At 37.4% G+C, this 25,598-nt stretch overlaps 1 long non-coding RNA gene across 5 annotated transcripts in view; it reads left to right on the top strand.

The window, feature by feature from the left end:
* Positions 1 to 25,598, top strand: part of LOC101688523 — a 186,821-nt gene that overhangs the window by 580 nt on the left and 160,643 nt on the right. For all 5 annotated transcript variants that reach the window (XR_006603454.1, XR_006603452.1, XR_006603450.1 and 2 more), the window contains exons 2-3: positions 5,336 to 5,490; positions 6,486 to 6,582. This is a non-coding gene — a long non-coding RNA (uncharacterized LOC101688523). The remainder of the gene's footprint in view (positions 1 to 5,335; positions 5,491 to 6,485; positions 6,583 to 25,598) is intronic.

The following is a 25,598-nucleotide window of genomic DNA, read 5'->3' as shown; positions in this document are numbered from 1 at the left end:
ATATATATATATGCATATCTGTAGATATCTGTATATATCTCATGTCATATATATCATATCATAGATCACATATATATCATATAGATATATGTATGAAATTTTTGTAATTATGGGTTTATTTCTGGGATCTCTATCTCTATTCTATGCCATTGACCTATGTGTCCATTTTTGTGCCAGTACTGTTTTGACTATGATAGCTCTATAGTGTGTATGTGTGTATATATCTAAATAATGAAACCTGGGATTGTAGTACCCCCAGTTTTGTTGTTTTTCAAGACTACTTTGGCTATTTGGAGTCTTTTGTGATTCCATACAAATTTTAAAATTATTTTTTCTAGTTCTATGAAAAATTATGTTTGTATCTTGGTGGGATTGCATTTAATCTGTAGATTGTTTTGGGTAGTATGGATATTTTAGCAATGTTTGTCCTTCCAGTCCATGAGCTTGGAATGTCTTTCCATTTCTTGGTGTCTTCTTTAATTTCTTTCATCAGTGTTTTATAGTGTTCAGAGTATAGGTCTTTCACCACCTTGGGTTAATTTATTACTAGGTATTTTATTACCTTTGATGTCATTGGAAATGGGATTGATTTCCTAATTCCTCTTTCTGTAACTTCATATTAGTGTATAGAAATTCAGTGGATTATTATATATTGGTTTTATATCCTGTGACATTACTGAGTTCATTTATTGATGAGGTCTGAGTTTTTTGATGAGGTCTTTGGAGTTTTCTATGTAGACATTCATGTCATCTGCACATAGTAAAAGGTTTGCTTCTCTACAAATTTAGATGCCTTTTATTTCTTTTGGTTGTCTGGCTTTTAAAATTCTCTCCTTATTACTACTTTTTGCCATTTTAATTACTGTGTGCCTTGGGGTGGACCTTCTTGGGTTGATTTTGTTGGGGCCTCTCTGTGCCTTCCTGATCTGGACTTCTGTTTTCTTCACCAGACTTGGGAAGTTTCATCTATTATTTCTTCAAATACTTTTTTCTGTCCCCTCGTCTCTCTCTTCCTTTGGGATCCCTATAATGTGAATGTTATTATGCTTAATAATGTTGCTGATTGCCTAAGCCCATTTTAATTTTTTATTGTTTTTTTTCTCTGTCCTCTTAAGCTTGATTGCTTTCCATTACTCTCTTCAGGTCACTGACCCATTCTTTTCCTTCTTCTAGTTTTATTCCATCTAGTTTAATTTTCTAATTTTTAAAAAATATTTTATTTATTTATTCAAGAGAGAGGGCAGGGGGAAGAAGAGACAGAGAATCTCAAGCAGACTCCAAGCTGATTGCAAGACCTGACTTAGGGCTTGATCTCATGTTTCATGAGATCATGACCTGGGCTGAAAGCATGAGTCAGAAGCTTAACTGACTGAGCCACCCAGGCATCCCTCCATCTAGTTTATTTTTAATTTCAGTTATTGAATTCTTCATTTCTGATTGGTTCTTTTTTATGCTTTCTATCTCTTTGTTAAGGGACTCACTGAGGTCCTCCACTCTTTTCTCAAGTCCAGTGAGTATCTTTATGACCACTAGTTTAAATTCTCTATCAGGTGTATTACATATCTTCATTTTATTTAGGTCTCTTACTTTGATTTTTTCCCCATTCTTTTATCTGGGACATATTCACATGTCTCCTCATTTTCTCTGTCTTTGTATGTTTCTCTGTGTTTTGAAAGCCAGCTATGTCATCTGTTCTTGAAAGCAGTGGCTTTAGGAAGAAGAGGTCATGTAGTGCCCCGCATTGTAATGTCCCCTATTCACCAGAACATGGCACTTCAGTAGTCTCTTCTATGTGTGTTGCATGTACCCTACTGTTGTGGCTGAGTTTTTTTGCCTGTTGTTCACTCATCCTCAGTGGCTCTCTTCACCTGTTGTGGGCAGAATTTGGTTCCTACGTTGTTAGTGGGCCCCAGTCTGGGGCCACCTTGCACTTGAGTTAAGTCAGACCAGGCATTTGCAAGAGATGAAATAACACTGAACTTCAGGGTACTTTCTCTGTCTTGTACCCTGAGAAGCTTTTGTTGGTGGGTGGGGCCTACAGTCAGAATTGATGTTTGTTTCCAGCCTGCTGCTGGGGCTGCAGTTGGACTGGTGTGTGTGGTTCTCTTCCCCTCTCACCAGGGCAGAAGTCACTTTGGAGTGGTCTGGTACTTGTTGAGGCTGTCTGCACACTACCAGCCTTGTGATACCAGTTTGGATGGCTCTAACCAAGGGCATATTGGAGGGGGCAGGCCTGCAGAAGGATGCAGGGGTGGGGTGCAGAGTTTTAGCAAGTTAGTTTGAGAGTGTTGACACTGTGCTGGTTCTTACAGGTCTCCTTGTGTCAAGGGTAGGGGAGTTGGGGGAGAGAATTGATGCCCACAACCTCCTTTGTTCCTGGAGAAGTCTCTCTACTATCCCTACCCCTCCAACACATGCTCTGAGATTAGTAAATAAATTTCCTTACTATATACACCATGTGATTTTCAAACTGCTGCTTCTCTGCTATATCTCAGCAGGGCTATTTGTTGTGCTCTCTCTTTAAGGGCACAGACTCAGTTTACTCTTGTCCTCCAGGGTCCCCAGAACAAAGCCTGCTGATTTTTAAAGTTCCAGGTGTTAAAACCCCATTGATTGTAAGAACTCTGGAAATTATGCCCCTCTGGTTTTCAAAGTGAAATGTTATAGGGATTCATCTTCCCTGTGCCAGGTCCCCATGGCCCAGGATCTGTTTTCCTTCCCCTCTCTGGATCCACAGCATCCCTTCCTTCTGTGGCCATCCCATGGGTCTCTTTAGCTCCTGATAGTATCTCTGCCCTTCTTACCCTCTTTGATGTGACCTCATCTCTATTAGATGTGAAGGGTCCCTTCTGCCAGTCTTCAGGTTGTTTCTGGGTTATTTACACTGGTGTGGCTCTTATCTGATGCTGGACATGATGGCAACAAGAGAACATCTAAGAAGGACAAGTGGACATGAAGTTGGAAGAGCAAGAACAATACAGAACAGGGAGGACAAGCTGGAAACCTAGTGAACAAACTGGAACCCATGTTTGTATTTCACTGCCTTGGCCTTGATGTTTGGTGATGTAGGTGACATGTAGGAGAAGCTAGCGGCCTTTGGCCACAGAACTGTGTATAAAGACATAGCAGTTGAAGAACCCTCAGGAGGAGACCCAGCAGGAGTCAGAGGAGCTCTGGGAACTGCCAGGCACTGCAACAGCTGAGCTGCAGAGCACAAAAGTAGCTATTACTTAACTTCTGAGTTCCAACTGTTATGCAAATTTCTACTGAGGTCAACTGTAATCTGGAAATATACAAGGAAGGGAATTCTGGGAAGCCTAGTTCCAATTTAGCTGGATTGACACTCTCAAACTAACTTGCTAAAACCCTGCACCCCACCCCTGCATCCTTCTGCAGGCCACCACAGACTTTTTATTCTTACTTACTTTATTCCTTTAAATGCTTTTAGCTGCTATTTTGTCTGATATAACTGTTCTTATGCTGCTTTCTTTTGTTTTAGGTTTAGCTTAATAGGAATTTCTCATTACTTTATATATAACTGTCTGCCTGAAGTAGCCATAAAAATGCATATCTCAGATTTCCTCATCAGGAAGCAGGTGCCCTGGCTTCTGGTCTTCTGAATTCAATACCATATTCATGAGGAGGCAACACTTTCCTCAGTCAAAGACTGAGCATATCAAGATAACTAATGCAGGCCCATTTCTGGGATACATAGATTCCTCAACCAGGTGACTTTGACTCAAGGACTCCAGATTAGAGTGTCAAAAAATTTACTGGAACTGCTCAGTTCAAGACTCTTCCTACTCCATCCTTCCTTTCCTCTGTCCTTCATAGGGTTCAGACCTACATCACAGTCAGAAGGCTCCTACTTTGTTCCCACCTTTTCCTTTTGTCCTCACAGACATTTTCTCCAAAAAATTTCCTACACATTTAATACTGTCTTAGTGTCTTTCTTGGAAAACTTGAACTAGTATGCTGTGATTGTGTGTGCTTTTAAAGTGTATCTTTTAAAAGCATATAATTTTTAATCTATTCCAACAAATCTTTTAATGGACAGACTTAATCTATTTACCTTTATTGTGATTTATAATATATTTATGATTGCATTATTTTCTGTTTGCCAGCCTTCTTTCTTCATCTTTAATTTTCCCATTTCATGGTTTCAATTTAAGAGCTAGAGGCTACCTGTCAGGAAAAGCTTGGGATACTGGAATACTAGAATAACAAAGCCTAAATTTTTGGTGGTTTCAAATCAAGATTATTTCTCAACTCATTCTACATGGTCATTGTGTGTTGACTTATTTAGTCACTCAGAAACCCAAACTGATGCAGGCTCCACCTCAATACATGCTTCCTAAGAGAAGCAGAGAAAAGAAAATATGCCAAACATCCACTTAGCTCTTAAGCTGTCATCTACAAGTGACATAGGCCACTCCCACTCCCATGTCATTGACCAAAAGACATATATCTGATTTCAAATGGGAAGGGAAATGCAGTGCTTTCATGTGTCTAGATAGAATAGGATGTTTGTATATGGTCCAATTGACTCTTTAACCTTTATCCTCCTCTGCTGGGTTGGAAGCTATAAAACATTTATTATTATTTTAATGATTATTATTAAATGTTTTTACTATTCCTACTTAATTATGCTTATTTCCTTAAAAAGTTTAAAATTTATGTAATATTTTAATTTTTTTACCCAAATTTTGCAAAGACCTTAATGAGTTTTAAATACGTAATTTTTTTTGCTTTGTTTTAAAAAGCAATTTATCAATTCTTCTTTTCGAACATTGTTTTATATCAATGATCATATTTTTTAATTTCAGGATTTCTAGTTTATTTCTTTTGCATATATACCAATTCCTATTACATTTCTACCCATTTTTAAATAATTTCACATTTATTTAAATGAGGTATATGCAACTATGTTTCATAGCCATTATCTGGTTCACTGTTATTTTTATATAAATAAATTTTATTGAAATAGTTAAATCCATTCATTTATGTATTTTGTATGTCCACTTTTCTGCTATAGCAGGAGATTTGACCAGTAAAGCTAAAAAATATTTACTACCTGGCACTTTACAAAAGTTAGTTTGCAGACTCCTGCTTTAAGTGAGTGACAGGTGTTTATTTATTTTTTTCTTTTGATCATCTTTAACATACTTTTTATTAGAAGTCTTTGTTAGACTGTTTTATAATACTAATTTCATCTGGAGGGCTATCTTTCTTAGAATTGTATTTCTTCATATATTCTAGAACTTTGGATTACAGGCTAATTTTGAGTGAAAATGTTTTGTTTATTAATTATGTTCTTATCCTTTCTCTCTTCCAGTGTCTCCCCTTCCTTATATCTTTTGTGACTCCCGCCATTGGTCTCAGCACTGCAGTACAGAAATTGGTCTTAGGATATTAGTTTCAGTTGATGATATTTTCTTCCTCCTTCTTGGTAACTGTGGAAATCTTATGGATCCAGTTATCCAACAAGGGGTATGTCTTGTCACAAAGTTTTCCCTTCTTTCAGACTCTCCAGATTTATAGCTTGCTATAACCCTTAGCTACAGGTAAAGATCAGTAGTATTGTGTTTTGAGCCTTCTTTATCAGAGAAGAAGGCAGACCCACCATTGCCATTTGATGCCTAGTTCAAATCCCTGATACCATTAAGAAGCAAACTCCTACTTAATGTTGCGTGCTTCTAAACTAGGAAATACCCAGGCCTATAGCTTATTCCTGCTCACCTCTTTGTATTTATCCTATTTCTGAACCACAGACTTGTTTATCATATTTTTAAACCTAGGTGTTACTTTCTGGCTTTCTTTAAAACAACTTTTTAAAAAATACTAGTAACATGTATTTGGAGCAAAGGGGTATGTCAGAGCACAAACTATGGTACTATCTTGACCAAATATCTCCATTATATATTTTTGTGTGATGATATCATGGTATCTGTTTACTTTGTAATTAAAATCATAAGCATTCAGTCCAAATGAAGTTACCTGAGTAACTGGGATGAAGCCACTATATGATGAAATAAATTCAAGTTACATTGGGCATGGGATACATCACATTTTGAGCCATAAATTTCAAATGGAATTGTTAAAGTAAAGAATATCTTTAGAATCAGCAGAAAAGAACCATTTTCATAGAACACCATAAAAATTAATTTTAATAGAGAATCTTAATTCTTATGCATTTGAAAATGATGAGAGAAAGATAAAATCTGTTATTTAGTAGAGCTGTATGTTTTTCATCAAGGAAAAATGTCAGAGGCAATTACGTGAACAAAGAGTAAACTTACTCATGAATTATGCTACTAGTAATCATGAATAGTTTTTCAATTTATCCAAAATGTCTAATTTTAGAACCCTAGTGATTAATGCCCACTATTAGCTTATTGCCTAGTGACTAAAGAAACAAAAGAAGTGATAAACCATTTTTCTTTAGATTAGGTTTGATCACCTCATACAACCTTTTTGGTTTCCAGATGAACTCTGAACATCATATGTTGAAGAACCACAAAATGAAAGGAGGCTGAGTTTCTGGGTCTCTATCAGACTAGAAATGTTTACATGGACTGGTAGGTGAGTGAGAAATAAACTTTTGTTGCACCACTAAGATTTGATGGTTTATCTGTTACTGTAGCTAGTGTTACCTAAACTAGTACAGTGCTGGAGGGTTAGCTACCATCTCACACCTCTCGCAAGGGGGAATACTTATGTGTGATTTTAGCTTGAGGATGTATGATTTTCTACTGTTCTAATTCATGTATGTCAAAGGAAAAAAGAAAAAAAAATGCCTCATATTCATGAAAGTAATTTCCACATAACCACCCTTATGAATTCTTACAACAACTGAAAACAAGCTATATATCAGTAATGGAATTCTATTTTTATTTTTTTTTTTACTGAAGCAAATTAAATATACATTTTATTTATTTAGGTGGTAACTCTGTGACTTGTTTCTATTGAATGAATGCTTATTTAATTACTTTAAACTTAAATTTAACCTCAAAAATTGAAATGTGATTTGAGCAGTCTGTAGAATTTTTAAAGACATCATTGGGATGGATATGCTACATGGTATATTAAATCCTAGATAACCAAGTACAGGGCTTGGCTGGTGAAGCTTGAGAAAGATGATTTTAGAACCAATAAAATAGAGGAGTCCTAGTACTTATGTAAATAATTTGCACTACACTCTCTTGAAACTGCTTATCTTTTTCCTTCAGCATTTTAAAGATGTCATGCCATTGTCATTATACCTTTCCTTGATTCTAATGAGAAGTCTGCCATCAGTATTCTTGCTTTTTTCCCTGAATGTAGCATGTGTTTGTGTGTGGGAGTGGGAATAAGAGTGAAGGAATCTGCTTTTATCTCTATCTTTGGTTTTCAGATGTTTGACTATATATTTATCCTATTTGACATCCACTACATTTTTTTTTTTTTTTGAGTCTGGGATTTGTGGATTCTATCTTTCATTAATTTGGACTTCTCTTGACATTCATCTCCTCAAATATTTCTTTGGCTACATTTTCTTCCTCTTCTACTTGGAATCTAGTACATGTACATTTGATCACAGGTTTTGGATGCTTTTCTCAGTTTTTAAAAAATTTTTTTTCTCCTTTTATTTTAGTTTGGATAATTTTAATTAATTTGACTTGGAATTCACATATCCTTTCTTCTGGCTTTTTAGGCTACTGTAAAATAAAATAAATCTACACTTATTATATTTTTAAATCCTAAAATTTCCTCTTTTTTTAATTACTGTGCTCTACTGGAATGAAGTTCTGCATTATATCCATATGTTGACCACTTTTTCCATTAGTTTTAAAAATGTATTTATAGGGCTGCCTGGGTGGTTCAGTCAGTTAAATGTCTGCCTTCAGCTCACGTCATGATCCCAGGGTCCTGGGATTGAGCCCCGCTTCAGGCTCTCTGCTAAGCAGGGAGTCTGCTTCTCCCTCTCCCACTGTGCTCTTTCTCTCTCTCAAATAAATAAATCAAAAAATTTAAAAAATATATATTTATATTAAAAATTTTATTTACTAATTCCAACATTTTGATCATATTTGGGTTTACTTCTATTGACTGTTGATTATATTGATTGGTTATATTGATGGATGGCATCACCCTGCTTTTTCAAATACCACATAATTTTTAATTTTATGCTAAAAATTGTGTGTAAAAGGACTGTAAATATTATTTACTGAAAAATAAGAAGTGCCATGCCTATGACAGTCTGCAAATAATGAAGCTGGAGCAGTCTGATCTGTTGTTGAACTGGCTCTGAGGCTTGTGCTAGCTTTAGTTAGATCAGTAGTTCACTACAGGTTTCAAATGTTTTATGAGAAGGATTGGGACTAGTTTATCTGAGAACCAGTGTAATTCTTTATTTCTTACAGTAGCCCAGTAGCCATCTTTCCATGCCACCTAGATTTTGTTTGGTTCCCATGGTGTTCTCTCGGCTCTCTTCAGCCAGGCTTCTGACTTTTGGAGCTTCTCTATTTCTACATTGTTGCTGTGCTCTTAGCTTTTGACATGCTACTGCCTTGCACTCAGGTAAGGGCCATGTGTGACTTAGAGGATGATGTTTCTCAGCTATCCTGTCATGCACCCAGGTTTCAGTTGCTGTGTACTTGATCCACCTTTTCAGGAAATCTCTATCTTCTTTCCCTCTCTGCAAGCTTTAGAGCACCACCATGTGCACTCTGTAAGACTTCAAGTGCAGGAAGATCTCCCTGCTCTCTGCTCAGCTTCTATTCTTCAGTTAGCTATACATGTGTTCAGTGAAAGCTCTGATAAAATTGGTGATTGAGCACACTCTCCTGGGACCCCCTTCATGACAGCCACATGAGGCTATAAAGCGTTTATTGAAAATTTAGCTAGTTTCTCCTTTACTTATGTTTACAGTGAGTTTGCTCCTCCTCCTGTGGCCATGGATTTGGGTTTCTTCTCTCCTAAGGAAGGTTATTTCTTTTTGGTACTTTGATCCAACTATGTATCTTTTTATCTTCAGCTCTCTAGTGGAAAAAAAATCCATAATTTTATAATTTGTCTGCCTTGTTCTCTTTGTTAGGGTGGGAGAAGTGGTCTCATGATGTTATACATCCTGACCAGAAGCACCTGTATCCTTATAATAAATTCCTTTTCTGCTTTAATTAGTCAGTTATTTTTGATGTTTGCAAACAAGGACCAGAATTGGTATTACTCATCATGTATTAAGAGAAATAAAGTAATTTAATCACAATCACATAAATTAATTTATTAAATTATTTAATCTCAGGTAATAGTCAAATAATTATTTTTGGAAATTACTATAGCCAAGTATATATGAATATGACTAATACTTCCTCATGGTCTTAAATATTTTAATTCAATAAAATTCCATTCTATTTCTGTTCTGAAACAAGTATTTTTAAAAAATATAAGTTAAAGATAGCCTTCCTCATAAATACATGAATATAATCTTTCTATATAGCCTCAGGCTTAATAACCCTTTAACTTATTACATATATTAGTTTATATAATATGTAATATTTTGTATTTAGACATTTTGATTTCATTAATCATTTTTTCCTGCTTCTTTTCTGGGACCACTACAATTTCTTATAATTCTATGATCATAGGAAAACTAAAATTAGATATTGTATTTACACAAGTGGGAACAATGTATGGACTAGTTTTATTATTTTTTAGAAAACTGTTCCTATTTCTTTCAAAGATCATTGTATGTTCCACAGACAAAATGGCATTAAATGATCATGTGTTGATTTTGCAAATAGATAATTAATCTTCTATATTATATATTTGCATTTTATTTTATACTCCTTATTCTGTGGACACATGATTATAAACAAATGTTTCTAGGTTATCAAATATGTGTATGAATTTTCTAACTTTAATTTTTCTAAGTGATCGCAGCACATTTCATTTCTTAAAGAAGATATTCAAAACAGCTATATGCAGAAATATTTTAGGTTTTAGTTGAATTATTGGAATTGTTTCAGAAATATTTGAATGGTTTCTTTTTTTTTTTGGTTATTGTTGTTGACCTATTACCCAATGGTGGTAAACCTTTCTGCCCATTGCCAAGGGCCCAATTATTTATTATTTACCAGTGTATTTTCTAAAGCTCCTCATTCTTATACTCTATCCATTCATCAATCTCTATCATGCCAGACTTCCATTTTCTCTACATGAAATGCATATTTCATTTGAGGCGAATGGTCCTCTTACTACTTGAGAAAGTTGATTACCACTTGTTCAAATATAGAGATAGACTTTGCTACTGCCTCAAAGAAATAGGGCACCTTGTCCTATCTTTTTGTCAAAGAAGGACATAGACCATAGAATAAAGAAACCAAGTGTATTAATGTCCAAATTACCTGTCTGCTCCTTATGGGGCACTACTATGAGCCATCCCTGTGGGAAGATTATGCTTATCAGGTTTTACCATGTAGCTTCCTTTGTCCAATTAAATATGAATAGCAATGTCATGTTCCAGTTCTGGGCAGATTCACTGAGAGCCATTGCCATTCTTCTTCTTCTTCTTTTTAAAGATTTATTTATGTGAGAGAGAGAGAAGGAGACAGAGCTGGAGAGGGGCAGAAGGAGAGACAGCATCCCAAGCAGACTTCCTAGAGTCCCAGAGGGCAGAGTCCAGCACGGGGCTGTATCTTTCAATCCTGAGATCACGACCTGAGCCAAAATCAAGAGACCGATGGTTAATTGACTGAGCCACCCAAGTGCCCCAGTAATGCCATTATTCTCTTCCCTCTGCTCTAAGAGTAGCAATATCCCAGGTAATGACTGATCCTTCAGCCTATACCCCAGAACAAAGAAGATACATAGAGCAATATATATGTAACATGAATAAGAAATAAACAATTTTTGTTGTAAACCATAGAAATATAGAAGTTGTTTCTTATGGTGGCATAATCTGGTAAAAGTTTACCAATGGAGAATTTTGGGGGGTTAGAATTATGTACTGTTTATGGCTTTGTGTCTAAAACAAGTATGGAAGTACAGTTTTTCTGGAAGTGTTTAAAATATTTATATATGTTTATTCCTGAAAAATATTTCTTATTAGATTAGAGATGGAAACTTCTTTAAGAACTTTCCCTGATTCTCAGTGTCATCTAGATGCTCTTTTTCTTTGTTTCCTTATCATCCAATGCAAACATGTAAATATTGGTTTGCTTAAGTGTCTCATCAATTAGAGTGTATACTTTTTGGGAGAAGTGACTTTGTCATATTTAATTTTAGGTACAACATCTAGCACAGTACCCAGACCATGCTGATGCTTCTAAATGTTTTATTAATATGTAGACAAAAATCCACAATCTGAAAAAGCCAAAGTGACTAATTTGTAGCAAACCTGACCTGATCTGAACTCACTTGACAAGAAAACCTGATCTGAACTGACACAAAAGCATGTAGTTATTAATTAACCTACACAGAATGAACATTTATAAGTTTAGCTTAGGATATATTAAACATTTTATTGTAGGGTGCTGCTCTAGGCTCCCCAGGTGATGTTACATAATGCGGTATATATGTACTATATCACCTTTCTAAAATCCCTCAAATTCTGATTTCTAAAACACATCCTGGCTCCAGGAATTTAAGATAAGAGATTGTGGACTTGTGTCAGCAAAGGAGCATTTTCTGGACTGCGACCAATCTTTTTTTCTCTGTAGTTATAGATGCTTTCATCCTTTATTGGGTAAATGCCTTTTTGGATTTTTTGTGACCGTCTTGAATTTATTTATAACTTTCAAGAAATTTGTACCTAACTATATGAAAAGAGCATAATTGCAATTTCAACAACCATAGTTGATAATAATATGACTTTGCTAACAGTAGATATAAATATTGATGGCTCTTATTCATAAAGTCTACCATGCTAGCATTAAAGGAAAGTATGTAAATATTGATATACTTTTAACCTATAGAGTAATTTCACAGGGTGAAAGTAGCCAATTTGGGAGTTTAACAGAAAAATTAACTGTGAACAAATATTTGTTTCTAGTGCCTCTGTGTGAGAAAAAAACCATCATCCTACATTAGGAATTCATCATCAGTATAGGATTACACTGTGAGTGGGAGATCACACACATAAGCACATATGCACATGGATAAGAACCGTGTGTTTTGTTAAGTGGTACAAATGAGGCTGGGCCTCTCTGTTGTAATAATATAATTCTAATTTTTTTCTAATCTACAAGTGGCACCAATGGGTTAGTGGTGGTTGTGCTAAGATCTATATAGCTACTATATTTTCCCCATGTATAAATTCTAATTTAATCATAGATAAAATGGCAATAAAATATACACAGGAGTTTTAATGTAGTCCATGCCATTTGCTGCTTTTTGATATGAGCTGCTTTATATTCTGATTATGTTGCTGCCATAAAATGAACAAAGGGTAACATGGAATTTGATAAAGACAAGAAAACTTTTATTAAACTTTTACAACAGTGAAATAAATTATTCATGCAATTGTATGAATAATGGTATCCATGCTGATTAAATCGGCTAAGAGGAGGCAAAATATTCACGTGCATGGCATGAGTTCCATTTTCAAACAGTTCTGAAATGAAAATGCAATATAAAACAACACAGTAGTTGGTCCCCAAAAATGGAAAGAAAAAATGTGGAGTACAGTATTAATTCAAAAGAGGAGGGAAAAGTTTAAAGCACTTGCGCTTCTGAAATCCACTAGCCAGAAGGAATTTTCAAAGACAGAAAAAATAATCCACCACTTCAAAGGAATTTAATGAAAGAGAAATAGCAAAGATGACTAGGGTGCAAGAGGGACAGACCTAAAGCTTAGAGAAGGGAGAGAATGAGTATTTATGCAATGAACCATTGCATAGCTTATTCCATTTGGGGCTTGAATAAAATGGGCTTCTCTCCAAATTGGGCTGTTGGGAACCTGCCAGCATTTTGGGGATGATCTGAGAAAGGACCTGCTGCTGGTAATAAATAAGGTGTCTTCCAGATCTCTGCCACCCACTTTAAGATTTGTGACTATCACTTGTCCTGTCATCAAAATGTTCACAAAAAGAAAGTGTCAGAGTTCATACTTCTTCCCTTTCCACATCACTGAGCACAAGAAATGGAGGAGAAAACCCCTGCCACCCACAGAATTCCAAAGAGCTGAGTGCATGCTGCAGAACACACAGACAAAGTAGGAGGAGAGGAAAAATAGCTCCTACTTGAGCCTAGCAAAGAAGTAGGGAGGGAAAAAGGGCACATGGGGGAAGGAGACTGACCAAATGGTAGCATTCCTTACCCATCATGCACACATCCACCTTCAGAAAAATTCTTCGCCACAGACAGGATACTTTTTATTACCAGGCCGTCCCTCTGATTAGGGAGCTGGCATCTGGGCCAGTTGGTCAGGACCGCTGGAGATGACTGGTGTCTGTAGGACTCATTGCTGACAGTCGGCCAGCATGCATGGCCAGGCCTTCCTGCCTGCTTGCCACTTGGTCTGTTTTGATTGGTTCTTTGTCCTGTTTGGGGAGTGCTGGTGCCATGCTACCTATTCTCTGTGACTGTCGCCTTTGTTCTAATCCAAGCCACTGAGAGCTCCCAGAATTCTTTCACCCCCGGGGAAACTTACCACATTTCCCTCTCTGATCTCTTCCTCCTCCTTTGTCTCCCTGTCCCCGTCCTTCCTCATTGGCCTCCTCTTCTGACTAGACCTAGGGCTTTTTCAATCTAGATGCCTTTTATTAAGTGTAGGAGTAAAGACAGAAAGGGTACGGAATTTTCACTGGGAACCCTTTGCTCCTCAGGGGAGACTTATTATAATGTATGCCTATCTTAGTCTTACCTTATACTTTGAGAAAAGCCATCTGTTTGTAATACTGGTGCCCCTAGTTTTGCCAGTTTTTCAAAGCTCCTTCTTTCTTTGGAGAGTCAAACAACTGTGAGCTGAGCTCTCAGCCTGCCTGACTGAAGCAAGTCCAGGGCTGTTCTTGAACATTTCTGAGAATCCCTTGTGAATGTCTCAATGCTGCATACAGCTATTCTAGCTTCTGCTTGTCACTTCTTACTGGGGACCACTGCTCCCACACCACACTCCACCAACTATCTCATTATTCTTGTCCAGGCCGCTGCCACCATCCCCGTATTTCCCCAACCCAAAGCTATTGTGTTTGACAGGATTAATGAAGATTCATAGGGTACAAGAGGGGATTTAAAATACAGAGTGGAAAACGCTTTTAAACAATCACTGTCAGAGTCTATGTGCTTCCTTTCAAAGGATCTCTTTGGTTTCTCCCCCTTCTTGCCTCTGATAACTGGCACTTACGGTGCCCTGGCCCATACTTCCTTTCTTAGGCCCTCTCCTCCTAGAACATAGAGTCCCCAACCCCATCTCTGGGCCTGTAAGAGGAAGCAAAAACTGTTACAGAATTTGATAATAATCCCAGCAGTGTCATGCTGTCTTCCAAGGAGGCAACTGATGATTAAAAATAAATAAATAAATAAAAGAATGTAGTATATGTAAATTCGGTTCCAAATTGTGGGCATTTGGATGTTTCACAAGTCAGGGGTTCTCTGAGAACAGAGGTTAGGTGCATTCATTACATACCCATGACTAAACAAGGCTCAGCAAAGTGGTATCTCTCACACAAAGCAAGTGGGTTTTTTCAGTGACAATGCACAGGCAGCAATATGAGAAAATCTCTATTAAATAAATACCTTGTAACATAATGCTGAAACAGAGAATTATTTAAAGGCTAGGGATCCCATTTCTCTCTATAAACCAAACTCGGCTGCCATGAGTGGTGGCTCTGTTACATAATGATGCTGCCTCGAAGAAAGAAGGATGGCCTTTCCCAAATCATAAAGCTGGGTTAGGCTTTGTTCTTGGGCAGTATAATGTCTTCCCTAGTGAGTATGACAAGATCGAACTGTTATTTTTAAATCGCATTGGGCATTGGGCTTGGTGTTTGGGATAAAAACACAGAAAACATGGGCACTGCCTTTAAATTGCTTCCAGTCTAATAGGAGAAACAGACCAAAAGAAATACATGGTGGCCTTGTACACAGTAATAAAAATGCATATAGGATACAATGAGTGCATGGTCAATTCTGGAAGGGATGAGCAGGGGAGCCGAGGAAGAAAGTTCTTCATCGAGTGGGTCATGCCTGAGTTGAATCTTGATGATGAGTGTTGGAGGACAGAGTTGGGAGTGGTGGTGTTGGGTTTTCAGAAGTGTCTGAACTGAAGAGTGTGAAAAAGGATGCATGAGAGCCCCTCTCTAATTCCGTCAGACAACTTTCTCTCCTCATCCTGTTTTGGGGATTCTTTCCCATGACAGCCTTTAGTATTTTGAAAATAATATAAAATATAAGAAACTATACCTCATTCAAAGCAAACAATCAGCTTCAGGGTTCAGAATGGCACATTCCTGCAGCATATAAAGTGATTCCTCTAACTTTTTCTTTCTACAGCCAGATCTTTAATGTATTATGTGTTCCACTGTCTCTAAATGCTAATGGTTAAAAACATCAAATCCAGAATCAAGGTGGGGGAAAAGGAAGACAGCATAATCATGTCAGTGATAGATCTATATTTACGCAGTAAAGGCATGACTGGACTTAATTATGAGTCCTGTCTGTCAGACTGCACAAAATATAGTCAAGTTGCTGATCTCAGAATTTATAACACATGCTGTTTTGATATTTGAACTTGGTCATAGAAGGAAAAATTTTAAGAGTCCATTCCGTATAAATTTATAACTACTATACTTCTTGAAATATATTTCCATTGTGTAAGCTAAATTTATAAAGAAAAGCTAGTTGAAATATGGTTAATGTATTAAAGCTCAAATGTTCCTTGTCCTATGGTAGAGGGCTACAGAAAATTCTAGAATTTCCATGGGCAGGAAAAGTCTATATCCCCCCACTGCCTGGAAGGGTGTTAGTTTTTCCTATCCCTGCCATGTTTTGTATGTATGTAAGGGATACCATATCTTTTAGGGGATGTGACCAGGGAAGAAAAATGTATTCCCTCAGAAACAGCTACATAGAAGTTGGATTTTCTGAGCCCCCATTTCTCTGCATGAAAGTGTCCTTTAGGTGAGAAGCTTCAACATATAATTGTTATCATGGTAGAAAGCTAGAAAACCGTAAAGGAAGGGTCTGTCCCTTTTATAATTAACTGCTATATATTGAGTAGCCTTTGTATTCTTTGTACTTTGGTAGGCCCTCTAAGAGATAAAAGAGAAAAATCGATCAAATGATGGGCCATTCTTCTGTCCAAATCCCTACAATGTGTTCCCAACTCTTTCAGGAAAAATCAAAGACTGGAGGGGTGCCTGGGTGACTTGGTTGGTTAAACGTCTGCCTTCGGCTCAGGTCATGATCCCAGAGTCCTGTGATCCAGTCCAGTGCCAGCCACCCTGCTTAGTGTGGAGTCTACTTCTCCCTCTCCCTCTGCTGTTCTCCCTGCTCTCCTCTCTCTCACACTCAAATAAATAAACAAAATCTTTAAAAATAATCAAAGACTAGAAATCCCTGCACAGCTTCTACACCAACCACAGTATGGGACTCTATCTCTTTCTGCTTCTTCCCTAGCTCAGTCCACTCTAGCTGTACTGGATCCTTTGCTTCTCTTGAACATGAGGCCACTCTTCTGCTGCACATCAATGGCACTGGCTGGTCTCTCCATCTGCACACTCTTTCACCAGATGTCCTCATGGCACTCTGCTTTATTTCCTATGTCAATGTCATCTTAGTGAGGCCTCCCCATTACCATGTTTAAAATGTCAACAAAGTGCTTCCACCCTCATCATTCTGCACTTTCTTTTTCTATCTCCTACTTATTATTTCTTTATTGCCCTCTTTACTCTTTGTCATACTGAGTATTTTACTTTTTTATTTATTGACTTTCTCTAGAAGGGAAGACATGCCAAGAGTCTGGGCACCAGCACCTTATTCTTTTGATAGTACAGTGCCTGCCTCCCACAACCCTGGTTGTTTACTCTTTCCTAAGTACAGGCATGGTGTCCTCCTCCCCTGAGCTGTGAATGTATATGACTGAGAAGCTGCATGGCATGCACCTGTCCAGTGTCAGGTGTATTTAGTCATCCTCAAAACCCTGGGGCAGGAATCCCTCCATCACCAACAGGGTGAATAGGAGACAATTAAAACAAAGAGATGCTTACAAGGCAAGACATACACAAGAATCAATAATGTAATTGAGGATGTCTAAAAAGGTGGTTGATTAGGTGATAGTAAAAACATGGTAGGAGCTCAGAAATATTTGTATATTTAATTTTAATTTAATAAACAAAGTCTTTTATGAAAAATTATAATAAAGACTTTGAAATTGGAATAAAAATGACTGGCATACTTCCTGTTTGGTGCACTGTTCTGGGTTATTTCTGCCTTTCATTGTCTTTGAGCATTTTAGTAAGTTGCAGAAAATCGATAATAATGTAGTGACTCTTATTCACAGAAATAAAAAATAATAATTGTGTCTGGCAAAATACAATTGACTGTTGTCCTTTGGATAGATCAACTTTGCATTTCTTTATAATTTCTCCTCAAAATTCTTTACACACACAGACACACACACACAGACAGAACACACACACACACACACACACACACAGGGTTCTTAGAATTTTCCTTTGAACCAGTTGTAACATTTTACTTTTTTTGTCATTCATCGATGAGTTAAGTAAGATGTGTGATACATACTCATTTTATATTTATATGAGAGGCATAATTTCATCCTTCAAAAATAACGCTTTAACAATGCCATTTCTACCGAAACATGAAAAATGGCTTATACTATCCTATCCTTATTCTTGTCATAAGACACTTTAAATTTTGAACAATATGGTAAATTATAATGAAATCAGGCATGTGAAATTATGACTATGTCTACCTGAAAGCAAACATCTGGAGTAAACATGAACATTTCAGGCAGCCAAATTCAGATACTTGGCTCTGAATAGATAAAACATCTGGATTTTTGTGAATTGATTAATTTCCATCCACCTCTCCTGTTTTGGCTTTATTCAGACACAGCCTGACCCCATACCTTTTCCTAACACTCTACAAACATCCCTCTCTGTTGTGTAGAAAGCATTTTTTTCTTCTACCTTTCTCTGCTCCTTCACATTGTATGCATGATAATAGACTCTATTTTTGCTTAATTATTACTTAAACTATTGCTTGAAGCCATCAGTAAGGACAAAGGAAAATAAAGACATTTATATTTAGTGTACCTGAGAAATAATTTTTATTCTGGCTTTTCAAAAGGTAACTAACTATAAGAAGATTATTTCATTTCTTTTCATATAATTCTGTGGGTTTTCTTTCCTCGAGAGCTGTTTCTGTTAAATATTCCAAAATACCACACATGTACAAATAAAAAATGTATCTGTCCATTTTTTATTCAGCATCATACTCTTGCAAAGAGACAGATAAGGGAGGGGGGTATTGAAGACTCATGATGTGCTTTAGAAGTACCTAGCTACATCATACAAACTCAAGGCCATGACTAGGGAGGAAGGTCATAGAGCCAAAAATATATCTGAACCCGAAAGTACAATGTAGCATTCACTTCAGTTCATCGAACAGTGAGACTAAGTGGTCAAAGCCAAATTGTGAAATCAATGACTTTCATTTTTATTTTTTATTATGGATTTACCACTTGGCAACAGTTACAACAACAACAACAACAGAAAATCTCAAGGTGTGTAGAAAGAACTAGTGCAGTGGGTTGTCCCAGTTTATATTCAGTTCCAGTTTATATTCAGTTTTGTCAATTTGACCTTCACAGGTCTGTAATTACTGTAATCACAGCCTGCTGAACGTGCTAACAATCAAAGCATCCCAATTTGAACAGTTCAATAATAGCCTTTTTAATAGGGGGTGAAACCATGCCAAGAAGACTGGCTGCTTTACCTCCAGCCTTTTCTGAAGACATTGGATAATAGGGAACAGGTATCAAAAATTCTCCTCTTAAAAATAGGCTGCACAGAGATGATCCCAAGTCTGTTACTAAGAGAACCACTTAGAAAGAGGGTTCCTCCCATCCCTTTGTGGCTGATTCTTCCTAATGTCTGATGATGTAGATGATATATTATCTGCTTTTAAGGTCTTCACTTTGAACATCCAATGGTGCCTATGACATTTTCAAAGGTGAAAAAGAATTAGTAAAATAGGTTAGTGTGAGATGGCCCCAAAGGCATCACTGGTATTGGGGACCTCTTTCCCCACAAGTAATAGGGAGAACCATATTGATTTATAAACGTGTTAACCTCAGGCTTATGCTGCATTTTCTGTTGTTTCCGTCTACTATCACTACAGATTTACTGTGAATTATCTGTGACATCTTTCTCAATGCCTGGTGGACAAACACAGGCATTTATAAGGCCCTAAGATTAGAATAGACTGGTCTTGAAAGAGTTTGTGATTCATGTTTTTGTGGTTGTTTTGTATTTGCTAATCGGTTCTTATATGAATTATAATCTATGAATCTGTATTCCTGTAGCTCTAGAGTGTCAAGGTTTGAAGGAAATCAGAAAATATCTAGTCCATATCTTTAACTTTTCTGTTTTGTTTTTTGCCAAAGAACCCTTTTAACAAGTTAAATCAGTGTGTAAAAATAAAAAAGAGCAGAGCTTCTCTGAGCCCAGACTTGCAGGATCCTACCTGCTTAAATGTCTCTTTTATCAACTCTCCCTAGCCCCCAGCACAGCAGAACTCTAAGGCGCCAGGGAACAAAGTTTGAAATGTAATCCAAGGTTCCAGAGCCTAGAGAGATAAAGTGACTTAGCCAAGGTCCCTATTAACTTCCAGAGTCACCTTTCTCTGGTCAGCTGAGTCAACCACAAATAAACACTAAAAACATTACAGCAAGCAATTACTTATCACTCTGTTATATATTTTCCCCACTGTCTCCCCCTATTCTTTCATTCTACTCCAAAAGACAGGCAAGTACTTTCCTAGTGATTTCAGTTCTAGTGGCAGCAGGACTAGTCAGATCAGCCATGTGAGCCAGTGTCCACCTTCTAGAACTTAGCCTTGAGTAGAAAAGAAGGGGATGTTCAAAGCACTGATGGCACTAACAACAAGAACCAGTTTTCACTGAGGGTACCTAGTGTACACACACTGGGATACACATCCAGGTTGAGAAAGGGATCCCCAAAGGCTGATCTCTTTCACTACCAAAGTGCAGTGTGCGCTAGGCAAATGAGAACATTGCAAATTTTATATATCCACTGTCTTTGAAGGTATGGAAAATTACCCTGCTGGTTGGGAAACTCAGATTGTCTTGGTGAAACAAGCTCATAAACATTGTAGAAAGTGGCCAGAGTGAATTTACTGGAGATGTTTCCAGTTTTGTTGGTATTCATCCTTTATTTACTATTAAGAAATAATGGTTGGGGTCCACTTGAACATGAAGGTTCTATGTTGGACCACTTCTGAGTCCAGAAGAGGCATTAAATTAGGAGTAGATCAGCATAAATGGAATATAAGATATCAGGATGGAGAGGACATGAAGAACAAGAGGCAAAACTAATACTTAAGCAGCTACTGTGTAACACTTGCTCTGCTAGCTCCTCTCTTTACTTATTTTATGACTATAATAAGCCAGTTAGAAAGTCACTCTTATCCCTATGACACATAAGGATCACAGGGGAAAGGTCACCCAGCTCCCCATGTATTGTGTCTGTCTGACTGTCTGACGGACTCCCTTCCAAGTCATTTCACAGAATTATGATGGTAAGAAGTTGGATAATGGTAGGGACTTTGAGCTTCACAATTCAGAGGCTATAAAGTGTTCTAGGATGGCCTTGTCTTTGTTCCTCAAGAACACTGCAATTTAATTAAAGGCAAAAGAACATGATACCTTAAGGTGTATTAAGTATATTGTTAAAGAAATTACCACCATTTAACCTTTGAGGACTAACTGGGACATGTAATTTGTAAGCCAAATGTAGCATTTTTTTTTTTTTTAAGGATAAGTCAGTCAAAATAAATCGGTAATGGAAATGAATAAAAGTTTCAGTGTTTCTAAAATATTGTTTAAGGAGTTGGCAAAAAATTATATTACTTTTTCTGAATAAATAATGGACTTCAATTATCAAACAAACTTTTTGGTAAGTATCCAATGTATCCAATGGGAACAAATAGTTATGAATATTGTATGTAATGTTCTACTTCTAACATTTTAAAGTCCTTATATTAATCACTGTTTCGGACCTCTGTGCACATATCTACATTTCGTCAGAGTGATGGAAAAGTGGCCCGGAAGAATGAGTAAAACTGATGTGCAGAGTGAGGAAGGAAAATTTAAATACAAAGCAATTCCTCTAATAAAACTGCTCAAGCAGTCTAGGGTAATTTGGGTGCTTGGTGAATCATTGCTTAGCAATTCATGAACACTGTGGGTGCTTGGAATTCAATTTTATTGTCCTCTATCTGAATTGCTTTGGAAAAAAAAAAAAAAGGTCACATGAGAAGGAAAGGAAGTTTTGACTTTCACATGCCTGTTATTGCTAAGGAAACCACTTCCTCAGCATTCACATATTCAGCATGTCTTCACTTTGGCTTCCATACAAATTACATCTTGGAACTGCATTAAGAAACAAACAAGGGTGGAGAATATTTTAAAAACTCAACTCAACTATGGCATGCTCACAGACAAAAAGAAGAGCGTTTTCAGATGCCCTCTCTATTCCCAAGTACTCTAGGTATGCCTGGATGGGGTCTCTAAGAGCTAACAGGATGTCTGAGACTCCGAGGGAAGTGGCCTGTGATCTGCCAGTAAACAAATGAGAAGCTAATAGGGCTTTGTTGTGTTTTCTGATTGGCAATGGCTCTGAACTATCTCCTACTTGTAGTTGCGGACAAAGAAACAGGAGATGAATTACCATGTTCTAGGACTGAGTGTTCCTTTCCAATTCAAATTGCAATAAGAAATAAAAATGGTTAGTCTAGCAGTGTGTAGATTATATAACTTGTCTCCTTTGTGTGTTTTTGTTTTGGTTTGGTTTGGTTTCATTTGCTTTCGTTTGGTTTGGTTTTTGTCTTTTAAGGAGAAAAGAGAAGAAAATGAAGGGATATTTTAGAATGACTGGGGTCATCAGTGGGCCTTATTACACATACAGCTCAACTCAGATGTAGCTCTTTTTGGCTTAAGTAGATCTTAACTACTTGGTGGTTTCTTTGCTTTTATTTACATTTCTATTTTTAACCCAAGTTGAAAAATCTTGTGTAGACTGCCTCTTTATCCATTGTAAAAATACAACTATTTTTATTTCTCCCACCAGAACCAGGATTTATGGCTCATCTTCTGCGTTTTAGTTCTCAACTTAGTCAATGTATCATAGGTTCAGAACAAAATTGCACTGTTATTAAGAGTAATCTGCAAACAACTACTCAATAGTGAACTTAGAAGAGTGCTCACTTGTTATTACATGGCAGCAACTATGAAAGAGGTAATTCTTAGTTATAATAAAGGTGGAGGCATAGCATTAGCCGAGCATTTGAGAAATAAAGAGAGTTAATATCAAACGGGTACCTTGACATTTAAAATGCATTGCTTCAGAACTCATGGATTTAATTTTTATTTTTGGTATATGAGAAAGCTAAATATTTTGAGTGACAGTGAAAATACAGAAAGATGGTTATTTATTTATTTATTGATGATCATCTGTGCTCACTCCCAGAAATTTCTGTAAGCACTCTGTTTTTGGGTTGACACTACAAAAAAAATTGTAAGTTTCATAGTATGCTGGGATGATGACAATAATGTTGATAATAGAAATAGCTAATGTATATTGAGAATTTAATAAGTGCCATTCATGGGGTTAATCACTTTACCCTATATTATTATCTCATTTAACTTCACAACAAACCCCTGTGAGGTTGATACTATTATAATCTCTGATCTTACCATGAAAGACTGATATTCAGGGAAGTTAAGTAATTGCTTAAGTTCACTCATTTAGTAAACAATGGGGCTGAGATTTGAAAACTGGTAGCCTCTCCCCAGAGTCTGAGCTCTTAACCATTAGGTGTTTCAAGAGAGAAAGCCTTTGACAAAGACTGATTTGAGATAACAGGAGGCTGAGGTAAGCAAAGGATTGCCCCCTCCCTTCCTGTCTTAGTAAGTATACATGTAGAGCTCACGTGTGATTCTTTTGAGCTTAAAGTGGCAGATATCACAGTCCTCTGGATGGAGAGGGGTTCATCCCCGGAGTCAGTCATCCAGGAAAGAGGAGGTCTTATGTGAGGAAAAGAGGGAACATTTGGGCAGGTAGACTAGGTGAGAGTAGAGGTCTTGGTGTGGTTGTCTGGATAGTAGATATGCCACCATCCTCGCCTCCTGGAGACAGACTAGGATTGTAAAAGGGATCCTCGTGGTGGACAAGATGAGGAAGGTAAGTCATGTCTTGTCAAACTGGAAAATCAAGTTTCATGCCATGTCCTTCATTTATTTCCTTTAGTAGAGTCACATTTAAATGTTCACTCTGTCAAAGAGGTGCTCCAAGGATCTAAGAGAAGGGTTATGTGGCTACATTTTCTCAAAATAAATTTCTAGGTCCAAGATGGAGCCAGTCCTGTCCAGGATACCATGTCAGTAAACCAAAAACTTAGGTAACTTTCATCTCTCTAAATGTTCCCCTTGACCAGAAATGCAGTATTTCCATCAGCCAGTTCCCAAATGCCCAGCCAACTCTGGGTCTTCTTACCTGAAACAAGGTTGACTGTGCAGCTCCCTTCCCCCCCTTCCCTCTCTTCCTTCCTTTCTTTTTTTTTTTAAAGAATGAAGCATTCTCTCCACAGCATCTCAAAAATATTTCCCTGAGTAGTTCTGCAATTCTTTGAATACTCACCATCCTGGTTAAGGCATTAAAGGCTGCAATTAAATACAAATACTATCAAAGCACCTTAATTGACATCTAGCCTAATGTAGGTAAATGGCACCAATCTCCACTGAGTTGCTGAAGCCAAAATCCTAGTTACTCTTGATCCTTTTATAGGCATCAAATTTAGCATTACTAAGTGTCACATCCATATAAAGACATCCTGAAGTTGCCCTCTTCTCCCCGTCACCACCATCTCTCACCTGGGCAGCTGCAGTGCCCTTGTAATTTTTCTAGCTGTTTGAATACTTCTTCTTTTCATTCTTTCCACACATCAGTCAGGGTGAGCTTTTTGCAATTTAATGAGAATATATCACTCCTCTTAAAATCTTCCAATGGCTTTCCATCGTGTTTAGAATAGGTCCCAAGCTCCTTCCCTGACTTAGAAAGCCACGTATGGTCTGGACCTGCCTATTTCTTGAAAGTCTTCACCTATTGTTTGTCTCTTTGACCACTATTTGCCAGTGGCAGCTGTGGTCTTTGACTGTTCTCTGAATCTTCCAAGTGCATTCCTACTTTAGGGCATTGGTACAAGTTGTCCTCCCTTTCTACATGTGTCTCTTTCCTTGTCTTTACATGGCTGGCTCCTCTTCATTTAGATTATACTTTAAATATCACCTCTTCAGAGATGACTTCTCCATCCCCCCCACTAAAGTGGCTGAGTCACTCACATCATCACTGGTTTGCTCCTGCTAGAAGGTAGTTTTCCTGAAAGCAGGGGCCTTATCTGTCTTGTTCACTGTATGATATCTAGAAATGTGCTGACACCATGGGGGCTCACTGACCACAGGTGAAAGAGAAACCAGCACTTGTTATTAGCCATTAGTATTCAGTTTGGTTCAGATTATAGCTAACTACTAAGCTGAAACTCTAAGGAAGCATAGAGCAGTGAAGTTTTCCATTGGGTATGGAGGTATTGGGGGATGGAGCTAATTGAATCAAATTTGGTCTGTTTCACAACTTATGTGGTCCTAAACAATGCCAATGGGAATATTGATATTAAGGATTCTAAAGTTTTTTTTCCACTGTAGCACTTACTGTTACATAGTCTAAACTATAGTTCACTGTCCATGCCTATCATTGGGGACTGGCCGGAATAAAAATGAACTACCCCTAAATCTCTCACTGACTTAAAATGAATGGAGTTTATTTCTTGCTCATGATATACATTAATCACTTCTGCTTATTGTAGGTCCTCAGGGACCTAATCATATGGAACAGACACCATCTTGAACTTGCTAGAGGCTGAGAGAGAAGTAAGAGGCATTGTGTAATGAGTAACGTGGTAGCTTTGAAGAATTCCATCTAGAAGTTACACATATCTTGCTCACATTTTATTGATCAGAGTTAGTCATGTCACCTTCTAAATTTAATTGAGTAGGTAAGCGCAAAGAAAAACAGAATAGCACTAATGTCTACCCCGGCCACTGAAAGGAGAAGAAAGGGAGACACAAGGTAATCACTGATGCATAGACTAGAAAAACCTGTTGAACAGAGGTGATGGCCCTTGGGTGGTGAGAAATGCGCTTGATTGCACTCAAATTCTTTGATTAAGACATGATGAGCATGAGGTTCCTGGGTGGCTCAGGGGGTTAAGCCTTTGTCTTCAGCTCAGGTCATGATCTCAGAGTCCTGGGATGGAGCCCCGCATCGTGCTCTCTGCTCAGCAGGGAGTCTGCTTCCCCC

The sequence above is a fragment of the Mustela putorius genome, unplaced genomic scaffold, assembly GCF_011764305.1.
Source record: "Mustela putorius furo isolate JIRA1106 unplaced genomic scaffold, ASM1176430v1.1 tig00003927_pilon_pilon_pilon, whole genome shotgun sequence".
Classification (NCBI taxonomy): domain Eukaryota; kingdom Metazoa; phylum Chordata; class Mammalia; order Carnivora; family Mustelidae; genus Mustela; species Mustela putorius.
Note: the sequence above shows the minus strand (reverse complement) of the source record. Positions and strands in the feature narration are given on the sequence as shown.